At 31.9% G+C, this 22,373-nt stretch overlaps 2 long non-coding RNA genes across 2 annotated transcripts in view; both read right to left on the bottom strand.

Annotated features, from left to right (window-relative positions):
• Positions 1–3,576, bottom strand: part of LOC143078107 (uncharacterized) — a 33,473-nt gene extending 29,897 nt beyond the window's left edge. The window contains exon 1 of the long non-coding RNA XR_012979055.1: positions 3,476–3,576. This is a non-coding gene — a long non-coding RNA (uncharacterized LOC143078107). The remainder of the gene's footprint in view (positions 1–3,475) is intronic.
• A 4,639-nt stretch (positions 3,577–8,215) lies between these two features.
• LOC143078106 (uncharacterized) lies at positions 8,216–19,616 on the bottom strand. The gene is made up of 5 exons (XR_012979054.1): positions 19,281–19,616; positions 12,753–12,819; positions 12,342–12,431; positions 10,408–10,542; positions 8,216–9,710 (listed from the first exon to the last, which is right to left on the bottom strand). It is a non-coding gene; the product is annotated as an uncharacterized LOC143078106 (long non-coding RNA).
• Between the last annotated feature and the right edge of the window lie 2,757 nt (positions 19,617–22,373).

Below are 22,373 nucleotides of genomic sequence, written 5' to 3'. Positions count from 1 at the left end.
TCATATTTGTATAGGATTTTGAAGCTTGTGTTCTCATGTTTTTACAAACCGGACTTGAAATTAATTATATATCTGAAATTAAGCTCTAGACCTAAAACGGCCTATTCTTATATGCATACTCTGTCATCCACGTGTTGAAATAAACCACGATCTTGCTATGCAGATTTCTTTTGACATGACTTTAAATGGTTACGAAACTACGTTTAATATGTATATACATATGTATACGAAATTTAGATATAAAAAGGAGACAAATCAGACATCAATCCATCAGATCCGAAATAAGGAGATGTGGCATTATTTTAAATAGTTTCACAGAGTCATATTACATGTGTACGGCCTTCAACAATGATAGCTTAATTGTGTCAAACTGCAATTTGAAATATTCTGTGACTTTGAGTAAAAAAATTAATCGCACCTTATTTTTTATTATGTTTGTGCCTTGCTTTGCGCAGATTAGTTTCTATATTGCCTCCTCGAGATTGGTCACATACACAATATTAACAAAATGATGCTGACAAGATGCATTATAATACATGTATGAAGAAAAGTACAAGGCCTGCTGTAATACTATAGTAAAACGAATCATGCTAGTGTCATGTTTTCTCACAAAAGAAATAAAACCATAAAATCTAAATCATCTAAATCATCTTTATTTAAATAGGTATATTTAACTTTCTGTAAACATTACACCTGCCATTCCTCGTCGACAACCATTGCAATAACCTCATTTGTGTGGACATTGTAGAATTATTAATATACATTGTAGCTGCAATGTTGGTGCAAGGTTAAGTACATGTATCTATTATTGTTGAGTGTTCGTCCTGAATATGTATGATAAATTACGCACTGGAAAATAGTCCATCAGAAACCAAAAAAAAATAAAATAGAAAAACTAGTTGCACAATTCAAACCCCCAAAACAACAATCGTCAGCTTTTAATAAAATTACGTATACATGACCAAACATGTAACTTGAAAAATTGAAATAGGCTTATTCAAGAAAAAAAACAAAGAGAAAATAGAGCGTGTAAAACACGCAAAATAGATGATGAGAAACACTTAAATCCTTCATCAGCAAACCAGTAGTAATACTAGAAATATATGTTAAATGAAGTTGAAATTATCATCATAATTTTAATAAACTTGACTCTAAATCTAAATTGAAAACTGTTTTAGTTCATAAAGAATACATTTTGTCTAGTGGTGTGGCTGACTGAATAAAGCAATCCAGGGAGTTGCGAAAGTAAGGTCCATTTTGGTAAATTATCTATGTACTAATATATTATTGATATTAACTTTACTTGTTTAGAACGTTTCCCAACGTATTGTACACATGTTGTATATTTCTTGTGTAAAAATCTATAAAGTTTGCATTTTAACCTGTTTGCGTTATTTGATATAAAGTTGTACATTAAACTTGTACCTGTATGAAATATTTGCTACTGGACGTTAAAAAAGCTACGGTCAATCAATTATTCCAATATTAAGTGTTGCTTCAATTAAATTCATTTAAGAGCGGTAAACTTATGCAATAGACAATCTAACCCAATTGTAACATCGCAATTGAAATCACAAAATCGTTCATTACTATATCTGATGATCGAATCACACACAGCTCAATGACTGCATATACAAACAACGCTAATATCTTGTGTGATTTATTACCTGTCAATTACATGAGAAAAAATAGTGAAGAATATTGACAACCGATGTTTTAACAAGAATTTGATTTTTACACTGGTACATATATATAAGTGTCAGTCAGTGATCTTTTCTTTCATTTTTGTATTCTTTAAAGTTCATAGTATTATTATTTGTCCTTCTGAAAATAACGAAATGAGGTCGAAAAAAAGAAATTTCACGGCATAATGTTTATATAATAAGCAATATTTAATTTCGGGAATTAACAAGGTTTTTCCATGACTTTTTATGTTCGGGTTGAATCAGTTGTAAGTGACAAATGGAGCATATTTTTAAGATTAAACGAATATTGTGTACAGCTGATGGCTTATAAGCACGTGGCAATAACCGCCTTCTAAGAGCACATGTTGTTCTATTGAAATTAATCAGGTGTCATCTTGGTTTATTGTATCTACACGGCAATCAGTATTTACGACAACAATTTTAAAATGGCAAATTCACATAATTTCAATTTAAGTTTACTCATTGGTGTCAAATCAATACAAACTGATCTCTAAACAAAACATTAGGCTAAGGCTTCCTTATTCACGTACAAAACAATGCAAAAATTTCACAATGTTTTATTATCAGATAAATTACTCCATCATATACAAAGTGTAACAAGTGCATATCAATACATTTACAAATCAATAAACATATGGCAACCAATGTACCGTTATATAACGTTCATGGATCGACCACCGCCCACCCGATCTCCCGTGGACAGCAGTGGGCGTGGATTCCACGCTATACCGTGGACCGGTCGGTGGGCGTGGACCACAGATGTCCACCCAATGCACACGACATACCGTGGACAAGTGGACACGTGGGCGGGCGTGGACCGAAATGTCCACCCAATGCACACGCCCACCGTGGGCGCGTGGAAATGACAAAGTCCACGTGGGCTGTAGTGTAATAAATAGTTATCAAAGGTACCAGGATTATAATTTTATACGCCAGACGTGCGTTTAGTCTACATAAGACTCATAAAAAAAATTAACGTGAACACTATTAACAAACTTTGTTGATTTTTTTTATTTTCAGAGCGCACATCCCAGAGTACCTAGAGCCAGTTTTAGTATCTTAATTACAATACAATGAAAACGAATCCGTGTGGTCATTCGTGTAAAGTAACTTAGTGTTAAATAATATAATGTATTATGAAAATGCCAAATAAAGTTGTTTGTCTGTCTAATACTGATTGATGCCCCTAATAATGCATTTCTTTCATACCATAAAAATCATGACATTTTCAATTTAAATAGGAGTCAGCTTTCAAACGGGTTTTGTAGCTAGTTTTGAATGTACAAAATTTGATCTTAATGCTCAAAACTCAACTTTTACACTTTCAATGATGTATTGATTATATTAACATATATATTTTTTTTCACATTTTCAAATACATTCTGTGTAGTTTTGAAGGCCTTTGAACTGTAATTTTGAGAAATATAATACATTTAAATCGTCCGCCTTTGTTGTAAATTCATTTACGTTTTGTCAAAAAAACATTTATGATTATGTTAAACTTTTTTAAAGAAAAAAGGGTTTTCAATTGATATTAAATGTACAAATATTATTTGTGAAAAATCGCTGGTGACATTTAATCTTAATTCCTTGACAAACTACAAATTTTAAAGTTAACACATTTTTGTAACGAATGGTTAATGATATAGCCGTATAGTATTAATGACTATTAAGATTAGAACATTATGTTTTACCAGGCTAAAAAGAGTATGTGCACTGAAGTATCGTGAACTTTCTTTTCATCAGTGAAATGATCATATTTTACCAACCTGTTTTTTTCTGTGTTGTACGATGCACGTTATGGAATGGAAACAATGACTGTCAATGAAATACTTCCTCAGTCAATCAATAAAATAAATCTACCATCTAGGTACTTATATTTTAGTAATTAATTTTTATGTCTGTTTTATTCGAATCTGTAATTCAATTGGCTGACACCCATCAATAGGTACTTTATTTAGCCATGTGATTAGGGACTTTCCGATTTGATTTTCCTCTGAGTTCAGTATTTTTGTGATTTCACTTTTTAATATGATATTTTATTTAATTTCCGTATAAAATACAACAGCTACGACACTGAACTTGCTATCATTGACAATTTTGAAATAGTACATTGAAAGATTTGATTACAACTTATTTTCATAGCTGTAGAATAAAAATGAAATTATAAGAAATAAATCGTTATTTTTATAATATTATAGGGTTGTAAAAGCCTTGGTCGAGCGCATATTCTTCATATGAAGAGCAAAACGCGCTTAAAGAAATATGGAATTTGAATATAAAGAATCTTGACGATATGCGTGAATAAAAAATGTTATCTAGCGCTGAAGTTTTGCAGTTTTACAAATTTTACAAACTATTCATGGCACCTGTAACTGAAATAAATTATTAAATATTTGGAAGGCTTAAGTTTAAATTGAACCGGTTTTTTTAGGAAAGTCATTCTTGGTCAGTTTTAATCTATTCTCATTCCTAATTCTGTACATGTAAATAAAAAAAATGGTAACCTTACACCACTTGGATGCCAGTATTTACAATGCACGAATGTATTTACCAAATAACAAAGAAGTTCCCATTAAGGCAATCGTGGCTACTATACCTTTGTATAAGGTATAAAACCACTAATTTAGAGCCCCATTGCTTTCTATGTTAAATTCTGCAATTTCAAGCATTTATGGCTACTTTGTCTTAAATTCAAATAAAGTGGCAGTTATTTCATGTCAAAACTGTACCTTATCCTAACTTGCTGAAAGAATCAACATTCCCTTTAATTGCATATTAGAGCGTACTTGTTCCCCGAAGTTTGATAGTACAAAAACAGGAACTTCTGATCTGAACAACAGGCCAAATGTGCCCTCCTATCAAAATTTCATATACTTCTTTATTTTTCAAGTAAAACTTTTAACAAGGGTTCTGCAGTGATCCCCAAGCTTTCATTTGATAGAAAAACTACCCAAATATTCCCACTATTGACAAAGATACAGCTATGCGTAGGAACTATTTTGTTTAAAATATGTACAACTTTCTTGTTTGATCTTTCCTACCGGGCCTGAATTAGTGGTTCTATACCTATAACAGCACCAAACTTGTTATATTGACTTCGGCTTGACTTAATTTCCTTCTATGATCTATTTCTAGCATAGAAAAACATATCAAGCTTTTGACAAAACACTATATCACTAAATTCAAGCTAAAATTGGACTGGTAGTAACATATGCGTTAAACTAAGAAAACTCCATATGGATACTAATAGTGACAGATATGACCCTTTTTCAGTTTTTTCCAGTTCTGATTTGTTAATATCTACTCAAATAAAAGTGTTCTTACCTACATGTCTTATTTTTATCACTTCCTTGAAAATAAATACAGTGGTCAGAATATAAAATATAATTTATAATTTTGTCCCCCCTTTTTTCTACATATTGAAAAAGGAGAGTGATTTGGTAAAAAAAAAGTATTTTCATGTATAAACATGGATCAACAAGAGCAATTTAAGTACCTCCAAGCTAGACAACCTGCTAAAATGGTTATAAAATGCATTTCAAGTAAGATTTCAGAATTCCTATATAAGTATATACCAATTTTTCTTGAAATAAATAATTTATTAAGAAACACAATAAATTATTCTTTTTAAGGGTGGCGTATTTTTCTTTATGTATTTTCTTTTTTAGTTTCATTGACTGACTTGATATTATTCTCATTATTAATATCGGAGCTCAATATTCCTTATTCATTAATAAAAAGCCAATCTCCTATATTTATTATCCCCCCCCCCTCAATAAAAAATATAAATGTACCTGCTTGCCAGTGGTTGTTATTGTCGTCCATTTTGATGTACAACTGTTCATTTTTTAATTATTTATGCCGTTGTTATTGCTATTCTTGTTTGAATTGGTAAACATTTTCTTATCCCGGGGTCTATAGACCTAATTACACGATAAGATTTCGAACTTATTTTAATGAACGTCGTTGAGACTTTGTGTTATGCTTGCAATGTTCCAGCTGGGATTTGAAAATAGAGGGGCGCGTTTTTAAAAAAGGGCACTTTAGCGCGTTCTCACTGAAAAAAATCCATAACTTAATATTACCACATAAAGACATATTTTTAGCAAGCATGTAGCTAAGTTAAATACTCTACTATTATATGTACAAGTTTAAAAATCATTTATTTAAAACATATAAGTTAAAATCAAACTCAGAGCACTAATAGACATTACTATGTTCATTTCTCTTTCAGAACTACAGATTTTTTTCAAAGAAGAGTTCAAATGCAAATAAATATTAAACAACATTATCAAGTCTTCTGTTTTTCTTTTTGAAGAAGGTTGTCACACATTGATCAAGTTTTTTTTTCAAATTTAGTTTCATCACAGTTAATTTTACAGTTAATATTTTTGTTAATGTCTGTGTTTTCAAGTTTGCCCTCTGACTTGTCTGTATCAATTTGACCTGAGAGACTATTTTCTCCACCTCTGCTGTACAGAGTGGTTGTATTACTGCAATATTTTCAATTAATTCATTGAGAAATCACTCTCTGACTTAAGTGTCAAAATCTACTGGGGTGGGTCAGAAATGTTACATGTGCTTCTTAAATGTTCCTCTTTTTGAAGCCAATTCAATTCAACAATCATAGTACTGGTCTCCGTATATTTCATGATGAGCGTATCTAATAATATCAATATTAAAATAAGTCAAAACGGATTTCAATTTAAGAAAAGTGATATAAAAATCGGACTTTCGAGTGCTCCGTAATCGGCGGAATTTACAATAGAAGAACAATTGCGATATCTGATAGAAACCTTTCTTCTTCTCAATTTTTCATAAAAGGTAAAAAAATAAATAATTATTTTACTTTTGATGGTCATTATTCTTGAAAAAAGATGTAAAAGACTGGTGTCCGTATTTTGCGTGTTGACGGTTGACGATTTACAATATACTATTGGAATGATTCTTTTTTCTTAATGAACGTTATTTTATAAATAACAAATACAATAGAAATGAACACCGTTCACATTTATTTTATAAATTCTATTTTGCATCATCAGATGTTAAAAAATCAATTCATTTAACTTGGATGTTTGGTGCTTCAGGGCAAAGGGATTAGACAGGGTCGTAAATTTACCTGATTAACATGATTAAGTAATTGACTCTAATCAAATAGGTGATTATATACAGATAACAAGTGTCAACAATTTTAATCAGTTGTCTTAATGAAGTGTGTGCATAAAGAACTCAACAAAAATGGCGACAAAATGAGGAAAAAAGATCGTTTTTTAAACTTTTTTCAAAAGGGCACAGAGGGCGCAGGGACACTTAAAAAAGGCAGAGGGGCGCAAAATTTCAGGGGCGGTGCGCGGCGCCCCTCCATTTTATGCTAGCTGGAACACTGGCTTGTCTTAATGGCAATCATATCACATATTATTTGATTTTATATCATTCTGTTGGTTTTGTTTTTGTTTTTAATTACAGTTTATCACATCCAGTTCTTTTTTCAGCGGTATGTTTATCTATTCTATAATTGAAATCATTTTAAGTTTTATCTGTTATATCTTGTATATTATATTGTATTATTCTGATTGCTTGGGGCACATGGATAAGTTGATAAATCTATGCCATTGTATATAACGCTGTCATCACGAGTTGGTTGACCTTTATGGAATAACTATTTCACAGATGATATCGGATATGTTCCTTCTGTCGTTACTACAATTCACTTTCCCTTTTCACGAATGTGACTTACCGAATTAGACTATTTACCGGATTTGAAATATCATAAGCAACACGACGAACACACCCCCTTTTTAGGTGGGGTTCGTGTTGCTTGGTTCTTACTTTTATATGTTGTGTCTTGTGTACTATTATTTGTCTGTTTGTCTTTTTCTTTTTTAGCCATGGCGTTGTCAGTTTGTTTTCGATCTAGGAGTTTGACTGTTCCTCTGCCATCTTTCGTACCCCTCCTTATTGAATAGTGTTTTGTAAACTGTTGTTTGTCTTGTCCATTCATCTTTCTAAGTAACAATTTTGATTTTAAAAACTAAACCAAGACATGAACGACTGGATATCGTCTGCTTAAATAATGTTTGTCTTATATTGGCTATAATATTTGAGGAGAAGCGGAATGTTATTTTTAATTCGTTCTACATCTTTGTTGTTGATGTTGTGCAAATTTGTCTTGTTTATAAGTAAATCATATTAGGTCAATGTCAGAAAAGTACAAGTCTTTTTGTATCAGTCTGAGAAATTGATGATGGGCAAGGTGTTACAGACCCTTTCCCCTGTTTTGTGCCGAATTGACATAATACTGCTGTTATACTAAAACTTGAATTAACACATTGATGGCTATTTAAATTGTAACACAAATATTAAACTTATTTTCATCCTTTATTGAAGCCCTGATTGTGGAAAAAAAAACAATCCATGATGAAATTGGCACTGCACAAAATATAGATGTGTTACTTTGTATATTAAAGAAAATTAACACAACTAGTTGCATCTCACATTGTTTAATTTTTAAAATTGGTTTTGCATGATGGATATAAAAATTTCATCAATATTGACTTTATTCAAGGCTTACAGGACGACAAATCCATTCAACATATAAATGATTTTAACAAAAAATAGGTATTTGGAAATATCTCTATCCAATTCGAAGGTTTATACATGGCGATTCAATTGAAAAAGGGAACACAACCTAGCATCAATCATGTACACCAGTTTAGGTGATTAGTGTAAGTAGTTAGGAAATTTTAGTGTTGTTTTTTTTTTTTGTCTATGTAAACAATTAAATTGAAAACCAATTTTGTAACATTCTATCCTTCACGTTATGTTTTTTTCTAAAAGCAGTCAAACGTAAGGAAAATCAATATTCAGATCATCTATATTGGTATTTTCAGAAAACTAATATCAAACTTAGTGTTTAAATATGCTTTTGATAAGGATGTTATTTGTATTAAAAAGTTTTAACCTTCCCATACCATTCTGTTAAATGCATAGAACAAGACTCATTTTTAAATCAACTAATGAAGGCTCTAGTTCTTATACCACTTCACGTTAAGAATATAGACAGTTAAGAACTGTCCGTAATTTGACAATTGTATAAAAAAATATTTATAGAATTTAATAAAAAGCGATTAAACCTTACTAATTCTTGTCATATCTTTCAATTTTCAAATTTATTAACTGAAAGGGTATATTGCATGTGACTAAAGTTATAACAAATACGTCATAATAAAATCTGATATTCTTATATAATCATAGATCTTTTTAGAGTTGCATTACCAAACTGGAATACTTCAATATTTGTTTTTGAAGATCAACTTTTTTATACACTTCCGGAACACCCCTCGTTTTTGGTGGGATTCTTTTTGCTTGGTCTTCAGTTTTCTATTGTTTTGTGTGCTATTACTTGTCTGTTTGTCTTTTATCTTTTCTAGTATGGCATTGCTAGTTTATTTTCGATCTATGAGTTTGACTGTCCCTCTGGTATCTTTCGCCCCTCTTCTATAAGTTTTTAAACTTTAATTATAACACTAAAACCTTCCATCGCCTTATGTTTTCATAAAGAGCACATTTTACTAGGTTTAGAAGGTAAAGAAGGTAAAGACATATAAAGCTCTTCATTTTATATGCAAGTATACATAATCGTGTGTTTCTAATTTCAGTGTTACTTTTATTTAAATTAGATTTATAGACTTTTTTTTACAACAAGCAACACACAATCGCAAGAAAGGGGTGGTTATCTCTCCTTTATTCTGTGTATGCTGGCGGATTGGTATCAACAACCTGTCCACCGTTCGGTTCTGGTTGAGTACCGCCAACAGCTTGAACTTGCTGTTCTGTAGGTTGGGTTGTAGGTATCACTTGATACTGTTGCCCTCTGGAATGCTGCACTATTTGGTCATTTGTTTGCCCGGAAGCTTTCATGACCTGGTGGCCGTTCTGCATAGGAATCTGAGTCTGTGGTAGGTTATGAAACATTTCAGGTTGTGTGCTTATAACAACACCCTATTGAGAAATGAAAACGCAAGTATTTGTTAATACAGTTATTGCTTTGTTTTATCTAAAGAAACAGTGATCAGCTTTCTAATTAAACAAAAACAATTGGCATACAAGTTAATACGATACTATATGTAAGTAAATACGAATCACCCTTTCTGAGTTTAGGTGAAGAACTTGAAAACATACTAAAGCCCGATGTATATTCCAATGCACAATAACCATGTATAATGAGATTATGTCTGTTTAAGCCGTAACTCGACACAGACAATCAAAATTGTGTGTGCTAATTGTCAGAAAGTTATTTAGAGTTAATGACCGGAGTCAGACAGAATATGGGTGCGACCTAGAGAAATTACAAAAATACTGTTTTCAATACTAGCATATGTCGTATCGCGGTATCAATAACATGTTGTTGTTATGTTGGATTATATCTATAGGCCAATATAACAGTTATATTTAGTAGTGAATGGCCAGTTCCTTTACCTACCAAAAAAATGCATTGATACTTTAAGCAAACAACTCACATTTACAGTTGTAATCTTTTCACATCTAAACTTATATATCACGAAGTTGTCAAATTCAGTATTGGTTGCATCACCTAAACATTAAATACTAAATTTGAGCCTTCTAGTCCTCTATTGTGATGTATTTAGGTTCAGTTGGGGAGGTAGAGTATTCGTGTTTTGGAGCAACATTTGCTTACCTCCTGAATTGATGTCCTCCATGTGGAACAGCAACAACAGAATGATGAGGCAATAATTGCGACTACCACTTCTGCGAAGGACAACACAGCCATGGAAACTGACAGAATTACAGCTTTCGAATCTTGATTTCCTATCTGAAATAAACATGAAAGTGTAAAGTGTTGACGTAAAGCAAATAAAAAAAAAGCGAAACTGACAAAAAAAATAATAATAAATGTATATACATACAATTATTTCGACTAAAATATAGTTTAAATTGTCAATAAGTTTTATGATTCTTTACGACTGATCTGACCATTATTCTATCTGCATAAAGGAAATATTAGTATACCGCTGTTCAATAGTCATAAATCGATTAAGCAAAAACAAATCCGGGTCACAAACAAAAAACCGATGGAAACACACCAATTATAAGAGGAGAACAACTGAAGAACAGAAACATGAACTGTAACAAAACCAAACCCCAAAATACAGAGAAACGGACTACTTAGTAACGACTGCCATATTCCTGACTTGGTACATGACATTTTAAGAAAACATGGTGAGTTAAAGCTGGTTTCATGGCTAGCAAAACCGCCCGATCATATGGTAATGTTTAAATACCACTACATGTCAAAACACAACTGTATAATTACCAGTCTTGATGAATAAGACTAGAAAAAGGCATTATTCGACTGACAAATCCTGTACTTCATATTGCCTTGTTTGTTGAGAGATCATGGTCGTTCGACAAAATGCATTGGACGGTTTCCGCGATTTAACAGAAGCATGACTTGAAATCCAGCTGATAGGTGAAATATTTGGTACGGTTTATTTCCCGATTTCCACTGTGTATCTATGATCAATTTATTATTGTCCTAAATCTAAGACGCCGTACGTGTAATAAGTTGTGACTGTCGTAAAGTAATTGCACGATTAGACGTATATATATTATGACAAATTTCACAAACGGAAAATTGTATCAGGTTTCTATTATTAATTGCATATCATTTTATTTCAAATACATTTAACTTTAACTGTTCAAATAAATGCAGGGTTTTAAATGTTTGTTATAAATTTTCAATAATCGTCTTTTATATTGCGTTGAACATACTTCTTTGAATTTGTGGCAAAATACTATTTTCAAAATATAAATGACACTCACCACCTCACCTACCAATCATAAAACATTGCCAAAATAAAAGCACACGCTAGGTATCTAAAAAATCATTTTGTTTATTATCCATTAGAACCAAGAATTTTTCAAAATTGAATCAAAATTAAAGAATGATCATTTTGATTAAACGATCCATGAAAAATGTAAAAGAGCGATTACGTTTGTACATGCCTCTAGTATTAACCTTTGCAAACATACACAAAAACTTATTCTGATATCTATCCTGGTCTCTAATATATAACAGTTTGGTAAAATAAAAAAAAATAGATATACAGAACGTCGGAATCAAAATCGTCTTAGGTGAACTTTGCCATACAGAACAGAATAGCATTTATGGTCAGGTTTTTAATGCTAACATTTAAGTTTGATAGTTTGACGCGTATGAACATTAATATCAATGGTGTGCCATATGATCATCTATTCGACAGTATAGATTATCGGGTTTTTCTACGTAAAATATCAGACGCGACCCATAATGTGAACCATTTTTGCTGGTGAACGTAGCATTAAAACTTCACATTGGGTTGAGCACCTTACATTTCACGATATTTATACAAAGAAAACCTGATATTCTGTTTATCGTTCTTTTACTTGTCGTTTTCCCTCACTAAGACAGTTTTGCACTTGACGAAAGCAAGCTTGATAACGTCTCCTCTCAACTTGTGACGTCGCTGATGATGCCTGCTCTCGTTCCAACGCCTTGATACGATAATTACGGAGCGACTGTGCAGGGTGATATAGGCGTAGGGAAGGACGACAATCAACAATATTACTTACTATAATAATAGGGAAAAACACACCAAGACTTAACATAGCTGGAATAAAAATTGACGCTCCAATTATGCTACACACCATAAATCCCGTTTACTAGATAGAAAAAAAGAACATTGAAATAATATAATTATACTTTGTACAATGCATATAGAATTTTAATGTTATTTTATTAAAATGGATTTACATTATTTGTTTCCTTCTTGTTACTAACGTACTAACTCTATATCCAAACAGATAAATAATGTCAGATATTCAATCATAGCCGTAGAATTCCAATGAAGCAGAGTCAATTACTACTTTAAATTCGATTCTTACAGTTTTCGTTTTTCAACTATGAAAGTAAAATCTGTTTAATCATTTTATTTTATTTTTAAACTTGAGTTAATCATTGGTCTTCCCTGAATTAAAACCTACCAGACATGTCCATCTCTTTTCTCTCATCTTTGACATACACATAGGTTAGACAACCAGTAAAAATATGCTACAATAACAAAAATTGAAATGTATTCATATTTTACCAATTTCTTAAAATTTTAACAAAATTTAAGCTGCATCATGGATGTTTTATTTATTTATATTTTTTGAGAGGCCCCTTTTTAAGCCTTGATATAAAATTACGTACTATTAGTGAGTAGCATAATACCAGAGATGAAAAGGCTCAAATAAATGACTTAACATTACACCAGAATCATCAGCGCTATAAGATTGATTATTTTGCCAATTGAAATTTATTTTGTATTCAACTTCATGCCGTAAAATATTATTACACATTTTTGTTTTTACTTTATTTTCATGAAATGCCAACTATATTTCTAGCACTATTGCAGGGGGGGGGGGGGGGGGGCGAACAAGAAACGATGATTTGTCAATTGAAGTACAATGAGGCAGATTGTTCTGTTTATGATATTTATTGTTTTTAATTACATAGAATTGAGAATGGAAATGGGGAATATGTCAAAGAGAAACAACCCGACCATAGAGAAGACAACAGCAGAAGGCCACCAACAGGTCTTCAATGCAGCGACAAATTCCCACACCCGGAGGCGTCCTTCAGCTGGCCCCCTAAACAAATATATACACTAGTTCAGTGATAATGAACGCCATACTAAACTCCAAATTGTACACAAGAAACTAAAATAAAAAATTATACAAGACTAACAAAGGCCAGAGGCTCCTGACTTGGGACAGGCGCAAAAATGCGGCGGGGTTAAACATGTTTATGAGATCTAACCCTCCCCCTATACATCTAGCCAATGCAGAAAAGTAAACACATAACAATACGCACATTAAAATTCAGTTCAAGAGAGGTCCGAGTCTGATGTCAGAAGATGTAACCAAAGAAAATAAACAAAATGACAATAATACATAAATAACATCAGACTACTAGCAGTTAACTGACATGCCAGCTCCAAACTTCAATTAAACTGATTGATAAATTATGTCTTCATCATATGAATATCAGGCACAATCCTTCCCGTCAGGGTTTAGTATCATACCCTCATAACATATATGAGAAGAACATAACCCGTGTTATGCCAACAACTGGTTTTTAAATAAATGTACATAGTCTATCAATTTTACAAATTTAACAATAACATCAGTATATTGAAACAATGCAGCTGCATTTAAATATAAACCTGTAAGTAAGGAGGTCTAACCAAATGATTTGTGCTGCACGCATATTTGTCACCTTTGGACTGATTATTATCCAGCCATCTGAACGATACATTTCTCTGTAGCTGTAATCGTAGGAATAAGGACATATGGCATAGTTGGTCAGTCTCTGATCCGTGATTCTTAACTGTGATGAAACATTTAAACAAAAAAACAAACTTTGACAAGCGAGTTGGACAAGAATATATCGTTTTATTGCATTGCTGCATGTGTGTAAGTTTATTCTACATTGGCTGGAGGTATAGGGGGAGGTTGAATTCTCACCATTCATGTTAAACCCCGTCGCATTTTTGTGCCAGTCCCAAGTCAAGAGCCTTTAGCCATGGTAAGGCTTGTAAAATCGATTCGTTTGCATGAAAATATGTTCCTTGAACATACGTCTCTCTCTCTCTCTCTCTCTCTCTCTCTCTCTCTCTCTCTCTCTCTCTCTCTCTCTCTCTCTCTCTCTCTCTCTCTCTCTCTCTCTCTCTCTCTCTCTCTCTCTCTCTCTCTCTCTCTCTCTCTCTCTCTCTCTCTCTCTCTCTCAACAAAAAGACACTAAGTGCAGATCTGAGATTACTCACCGTTACTGACAGCTAGTTCAAAGCCATTATTAACTAATAACAAAAGTCATGTATCGAATACTAAAACATCAATCAGGACACATCCAACATCCAATGGATTAAGGGTAAAACGTCATAAACATGACCTTGTGCAATGCCAAAACAAAAGTATTGACATGTTGTAGTCCCGTGAAAGTACATATTATGTGTATAACAATAATATGTAGTATGGTTTTAATATAGTGATAACTAAATAAAATTTTATACCAAAAAAATCAATCTTAAAAAATATAGTTACATTGTTGAATTGGTAACTTTTAACAATAAGTTTATTTTAAAAATTGATCAGTTTAATCGGATCGTATCTAAATTTTTGTACTCATTTAAACAACATCACCGTAAAATGAAAGATGCACTATTCCGTTTGAAATAAGTTTTCTATAGGTACAGCCAAACTTGCAAACCAAATCTTTGAAACTATTAAAAATTGAATAAAGGTTTTCAATTATTTGAGGTAAATAAACTCATCATAGATACCAGGACTAAATTTTGTATATACGCCAGACGCGCGTTTCGTCTAGAAAAGACTCATCAGTGACGCTCGAATCCAAAAAAGTTAAAAAGGCCAAATAAAGTACGAAGTTGAAGAGCATTAAGGACCAAAATTCCTAAAAGTTATGTCAAATACAGCTAAGGTAATATATAAAGGCAACAGTAGTATACCGCTGTTCAAAACTCATAAATCCATGGACAAAAAACAAAATCGGGATAACAAACTAAAACCGAGGGAAACGCATTAAATATAAGAGGAGAACAACGACATAACACTAAAATGTAACACATATAGACAAAATCCCACGAGAATAACAAATATAACATATATATATAACATCAAAACCAAATACATGAATTTGGGATAGACAAGTACCGTGACACGTCTTATCGCAATGTGAATTTACACTCAAAAATAAGAGAAAACAAACGACACAACGTAATAATGTAATACACACAGAAACGAACTATAATATAACAATGACCATATTCCTGACTTGGTACAGGGCATTTTTAAAGGAAAAAATGGTGGGTTGAACCTGGTTTTGTGGCATGCCAAACCTCGCACTTTTATGGCCATGTGAAATATAACATCAAAATGACAACACAGGACTACAATATAAATAAATTGGAGAACACAATTGACAAAGAATCACACGAACAACAGCCAACAAAAGGCAACAAGTTCAAAATTTTAATACGCCAGAAGTGTATTTTGTCCACACAAGACCTATGTGTGACGCACAGATACAAAAGTTTGAAAGCCGAAACGAGTACAAAGTTGAACAGCATAGAGGACCAAAAGATCAAAAAGGTTGTGCCAAAAACGGCAAGGGTTTTCCGTTAAGTTACCAGAAAATCCCTATAATTTAGAGTAATTTATACTTTTGCAAACAGTAAATTTAATAAAATGAATATTCAAAAGATGTACATGATAAAGCTGAAGTATTAACTAATTACAGGAAACAACTGAAATACATTTACATAACCAGACATTTGAAACACAAAAGTAGACACATCCGAATACGTTTAAACCTCTACGCCAAGTGACGTCCTATTTGAAACTGAAAAATGACGAAAAAATGACGTCATTAGAATTAGTAAAACAGAGCATCAAAAAATGAAAAATGACGAAAAAATGACGTCATTAGAATTAGGATTAATTTAAGATTATATATTTGAACTAAATACTGATATTGCATTTAATAACAAAGCACATTTTAATTCTTATTAATATAAAACTGAGGTAGCAATTAACTATATTATAAAACTATGTCAGGTTTGTTATGAATCTAACTTCAAACGTAAAATATTGTACTGATTACTATGAACGAAATCAAATCTGATAAATGAAGGCGGTGATTAATTTTCTTTACCATAACACATAAATATAATAGAAAAGACGTCAACACATTTGACAAAATCCGATGAGAATTACAAATATAACATTAAACATTTAAACTAAATACATGAATTTGGGATGTATAAGTACCGTACCACGTCTTATAGTAATGCGAGTTCACACTCGGCAAAACAGTCACAATCGGGAATAAGTCACGTTTGGTAATTAAAAGATTAGACGACATTATGACAAAACACAATCTACCATGTGGTAAAAATGTCCTTAGCTAGTTTGGTCAACGAAACATCGTATGGATCCACCAAATCGTGATGGTGTCCATAAAATTTACGGAGTGTCAATTTTAATCTGTCCTCCTCATAACTTTGTTGGAGCAGTTTCTGCGTAAGGAGCACACTCCTGTATATGAAGTCCGTGTAGTGTGAACAAGCACGTGAATAACGTATCAATTGTGATATGTAAACACCATACGAAGGGGCAGAGGGTATGTTACTGCTTAGAAATGGGAAATTGATAATTGGGAAGTTGAAATCGTCCCGTTTATCATAGATTTTCGTGTGAAGTCGTCCATCTACGTCAATATTGAGGAAAAGATCAAGGTATGAAGCAGTCCTTCTAGTATCAGTGGTATCCTTAATTTCAAGTTCACTTGGATATATGAGATGTAAGTATTGGCTGAAATATGGGTTATTCAATGATAGAACATCATCAATATATCGGAAAGTAAAATTAAAGAATTTCGCAAGGTGCTTTTTCTTTTTGTCTTTTAGAAGGTTCTGAATGAATTCTGCTTCATACGAGTACAAAAACAAATCAGCCAGCAGGGGTGCACAATTAGTACCCATTGGAATACTGTCTGTTGAAATATAAATCCTCCAAACTCAACAAATATATTGTCGATCAAAAAGTCCAGCATTTTGATAATATCATCTTCTGTATATTTTCTGGGAGATTCAGTGTGATTTTTCACAAAATATGAATTATTGTAACCCAAAACAAGAAATTTGTATCTACGATTTCCATTTTTATAGAAAAAGCTCTGTTTTATGAGATGGTGTAGTCGATCTTTCAACTGAGCATGGGGAATAGTAGTATATAGCGTAGAAAAATCAAAAGTTTTTATGTTGCTGCAAAATTGCAAAGATTGTGATTGAAGGTTAAGCAGTAGATCTTTCGAATTTTTGAGAATCCACATCTGGTTAACACCACTGGTAGAATATATCTCCTCACAATATTTTTGAAGCCCATCTTTAACTGTCGAAAGAATAGTAGTCAGTACTTTAGAAAGATGTTTGGTTGAACATTTTGAAGACCCAGCTATGTATCGTTCTTTATATGGAGTTTTGTGTAATTTGGGTATCCAGTATAATGAAGGCAAGTTTTCTTCGTTTTCTTTGATGTTGATACCAAAAGAAAGAAGGACAGATTTATGATTTTGTAAAATTTCGTCCTTGGTAAATGATGTTAAAGAATATGTAGGATTACCAGTAGTTTTATCAATTCCAAGCTCTGTAGTGAGACATTGCAAATAATGTTTTTTACATATGAAGACAATATTATTGGAGGCTTTATCTGCTGGAACAACGACATATTTGTCATGCAAAGAGGATAAAGCATCCACAACCTCCGGATTCTTGAAAGGGTTAGAAACTTTAGTACTCATATTACATCGTAGTTTTTGAATGCGCCTCTGAATGCATGATCGAATAGCTTTGATCCATTCAGACAAAGTATCCAGTTCTGGTTCGTCTGGTTCGCGCTTTACCCATTTTCTTGCATAGTCCTCAACTGCATCCATCAGTAACTTGAAATTCTTTTTCCAGTTGATGGGCTGGGGGATTCTATATTTTGGTCCCTTGGCTAACAACTCTCTTAGTTGTTCATTGGTAACGATGCCAAGGTCTCCAGTAATAATATGACCAGCTGGACTGTAATTGTATTGTGACGATGCACATGAGCAATCCGGAGGCTTGGATTTTGTATCTTTGAGGTTAAAAGCCTCTAAAACTCTCTTGTGGTTGAAAATCTTGGATGCAATAGACTTGGTGTAAGTATAAGAAATAACAGGTGTAGCTTTATTTTTGAAGTAATCAGGTATAGTTTTTTGTACAGATTTTTGATGGAAAATATTGCTAATATTTATAGCATCTAAACCTTTATTGGCGAATTCTACCTTAAAAAAATAACGTTTGTTTTTCAAAAATTCAAAATATTTATAAATATAACCATATCAATGATAATTCATGTCAGCACAAAAGTAAATTAATCCCTGACTGAATAAATGACTAGTGACACATAGATTACGCTTATTGAAATCCGACACGTCACTACAGACACGGGGATAGCGAACGAGTTGGGATATATAAACACTGTAAGACTGTGCCAAAGCCCAAGGAACATCACCATTCTAAACAGGAAAATTACCAATAGGGCGGAAATCATTGTATATAGTTTGTAGTTTAACAATGAAATATCTCTAGGAAAGGAGAGTTATAGCTGTTAACATTTGATTTATCTAAAGCTAGTTCTTTTTGATAAATTTCAGCAGTATGTTAAGAAAATTCTTGATTATTTAACGGAAAAAATATTATCAAGATAATGATAAGTGTTGTTGAATTTATCAATTAAATTGTTCTTTATTGAGTTTGGCATTAAACTGTGATGCATAACAGTATATGAACAAATTTGCTATAAAAGGTGCACAATTGGTACTCATTGGAAAACCTTCAACCTTTCGATATGTACTCATATAAATGGTTCTACAGTTGTATAGTTCAAACACAGTTATTAGTCAGCTTAAAGCTTTTCACTTACCCATCCAGAACATATAAAACAAGTCATGTCAAATGAAAAGCGTGTGCTGGCAGTATAATATCGATAACAATCTTTATAATAACTGCCGCTGTATTGGTCGGAATAAGTGTTAGCAAGACAATCATCGTCCTTGTTCTTTGCAATTTTATCTGAGATTACTCCAATTAAACTTAGAATCCCAAGAAGAACACCAAGACCTATCTGTACACCACCAAACACCTTAAATGTCCTCACTGGAAATGCTTGTTGCTGTCGTCCGACTGGTAGAGCTTGTTGGATTCCCACTACTTGTGGCATAAATTGGGAGGACATCGGAATATTTGCAGTCGTTGCTGACATTCTAAAATTTGAAAAACAATTCAAAAATTCAGATTGATACCCGTCTGTACATTTTTCAGGTCATGATATATACATGCCTAGCCTTTTTGACGTGGAGACCAGTGCCAACCTCACGCAAGAGGTTTATAACAAAAGGCAGGTAAAAAGATAAACAAATTGACAATACGAAGTTTGGTTTTATATATACAGGTAAATCTTGAAGTTTATACAAATGTAGTGAAAATTAGATATATCATTTGGTAGGCTATTGATGTTTGTAATTTGTTGTTTGGTAAACCATAATCGGAAAGGTTGAAGACTATTAGGCTTCGTTGTTGTTTATGTTTTGTTGAATGCCAGGCCAATTCTATTTTTGTAATACCTTTTGTTTACAACTTTACTAGTTTTTTAAGGATGGTATATTAAGGAATTTAATGTGATTGAATAAGAATAATATCAAGTTTGAAATAACATTAAGAAAATGATTGTAATGAGGCAAAAATAACAAAAAAAGAAAAAGCAATACGAAAAAAAATAATAAAAGGGAAAACAAACTAAAAGGAATACTGTTGAAAGAAAACTATATATACAAAAATTAATATATATAAGGGGAAATAACTTATATCAAGGGGGATATAACATACAACATTAAATGATTTGAAGAGAAAACAATATTTGAAATAATTAAAAATAATGGATATAAACTTGCAAAAACGAAAAGTAATAAGTGCAAAATACCATGCAAACATGAATTGTATTGAAGAGAAGATTACAAACAAATCATAGTAGTGAAATCGTTAGAAAAAAAACGAAAAACGTTTAAGAGGAAACTGATGAACAAAAACTAATCATTGTTAATAATAATAAAGGGATCTAACATACCAAAATAATATTGTATTATGGGAACATTTCATACAAATATGAATAGTAGTATTTGGGAAATAACAAACTAACGTATATAGCGTTAAGGGGAAATAATATTCACAAATAAATAGTTTTAAGGGGAAAATTATTAGCAGAAAGGGAATAAACATCCTAAAAAGAAATAATATACAATATAGATACTAATAATATGGGGAAATAAAAGCAAACTTTTAAAACGTGAAATTTACAAACTCAACCTTGTTGTCAACATAAAATGTTTGCTGTATATCTATTAGGGTTGTCAACTCAGTGAACAATTACTAATAGAGCAATCGCTGACTTTATCAAGCGATACTCAAGTACATGCTCGGGAATATATATAATTACATAAAACACAGAAGCACAAAAGACGTATTTTGCATTCTTTGGTTTGTTGTTCAACTGACAGATATCATTATATCAATCTATATAAGTATCTAAGACAAAGAATTACAGACAATAAGAAATAGCTCATTGCCTACAAGTACTTATTATGCTAAATACAATCAGTTTAATTCAATTACAACCATTTATAACAAGCAAAAACCATATCAAACAATAGTACTTTTTGATCATTTAAACAATCGAAAACACGGTCTAAACAACATTATGAATGGGTAATATTGAAGTTCATCTCTTATATGTGAGTGTGTCAATAAGTGAGACCGGAATATAATCATAATAGAAGGTCAGTAAAATGACAGTGAAGTGTACAATTAAGTGGAAAGTCAAGTATTGAATTGATATTTTAAGGTCAAACGAACAGTGATGCAAATTAATTGAGTTTTATCCATCCTTATTATAGCACATTTTTACAACTTAATAATAATCTTTTAATTGGACTTACTACATGTATTTCTTTTAATACTTTGATATTAAAGTGAATTGATCAAAAACTTGTAAATATATATAAAATGTGGAAGATTTACGGGGTATAAAAAGATTTTCATTTTTATAATTAAAACATCCCTACAACAAAATGGGACGACCAAACAGATTTCCTAATTTTGATAAAGGTGAAATATGTAGGATAAGAATTGTGCACTCTGGAATAAGATCATAAATAAAGCCCTATATAAAGTGTAAACCAAAAAAAAATAATGTATGATATCATTGTTTATTACATCTGCTTGCATAATAATATTGAAGTTGAAACTAACAGCTATCACGTGTATCCTGTCAACCCCTGAAAAACATAATATTGTCTTCTTGACTACTTCCGCAAACCGTGGTCTGGTAAAATGATATATTGTTATAATGTATGTTAACTATATTGTTTATAACAAATTTAATATAGAAATATAGAAGCATGTTATCATAGATAGTCTAGTGGACAAGCATTAAAAACAGTTACTAAAAGATCAAAGATTATGGGTTTTTCTTCAATATAAAAACTTTATCATAATATAGGTGACACATTTCCCTCAGATGTTATCATAGTTTTTAAATTCATCATGAAATGTAGCAAGTGTCTTAAGAAAGTTGGAAAATTTCCTTTCGCAAGGTTTCATAGTATATACATTTTTATTTTATTTTTTGTGTGTAAAGTAATTGCATGAATGATAAATTACCACAATTACAAGATAGTGTTTTACTTTAATCAAGATATATAGTACCATCTATTTATTCTTTATTGAAATAAACTTTTGCAATATCACCGAAGATTGTATTAGCAGATATATTCTGGAGGCCATTGAACTGTGATTGAGAATATTTAATATTTAAATCATCCACTTTTTTTTTAATTTACATACGTTTTGTCTGAATCATGATTGTGTTAATTTTTTTAAGGAAAAATTGGTATTTAACTTAATATTAGATGTTCAAATATTTTATATGGAACAAATGGTGACCTTTGATCTTGATCCTGAA

The sequence above is a fragment of the Mytilus galloprovincialis genome, chromosome 6 (genome assembly GCF_965363235.1).
Source record: "Mytilus galloprovincialis chromosome 6, xbMytGall1.hap1.1, whole genome shotgun sequence".
In the NCBI taxonomy this organism is placed as follows: Eukaryota; Metazoa; Mollusca; class Bivalvia; order Mytilida; family Mytilidae; genus Mytilus; species Mytilus galloprovincialis.
Note: the sequence above shows the minus strand (reverse complement) of the source record. Positions and strands in the feature narration are given on the sequence as shown.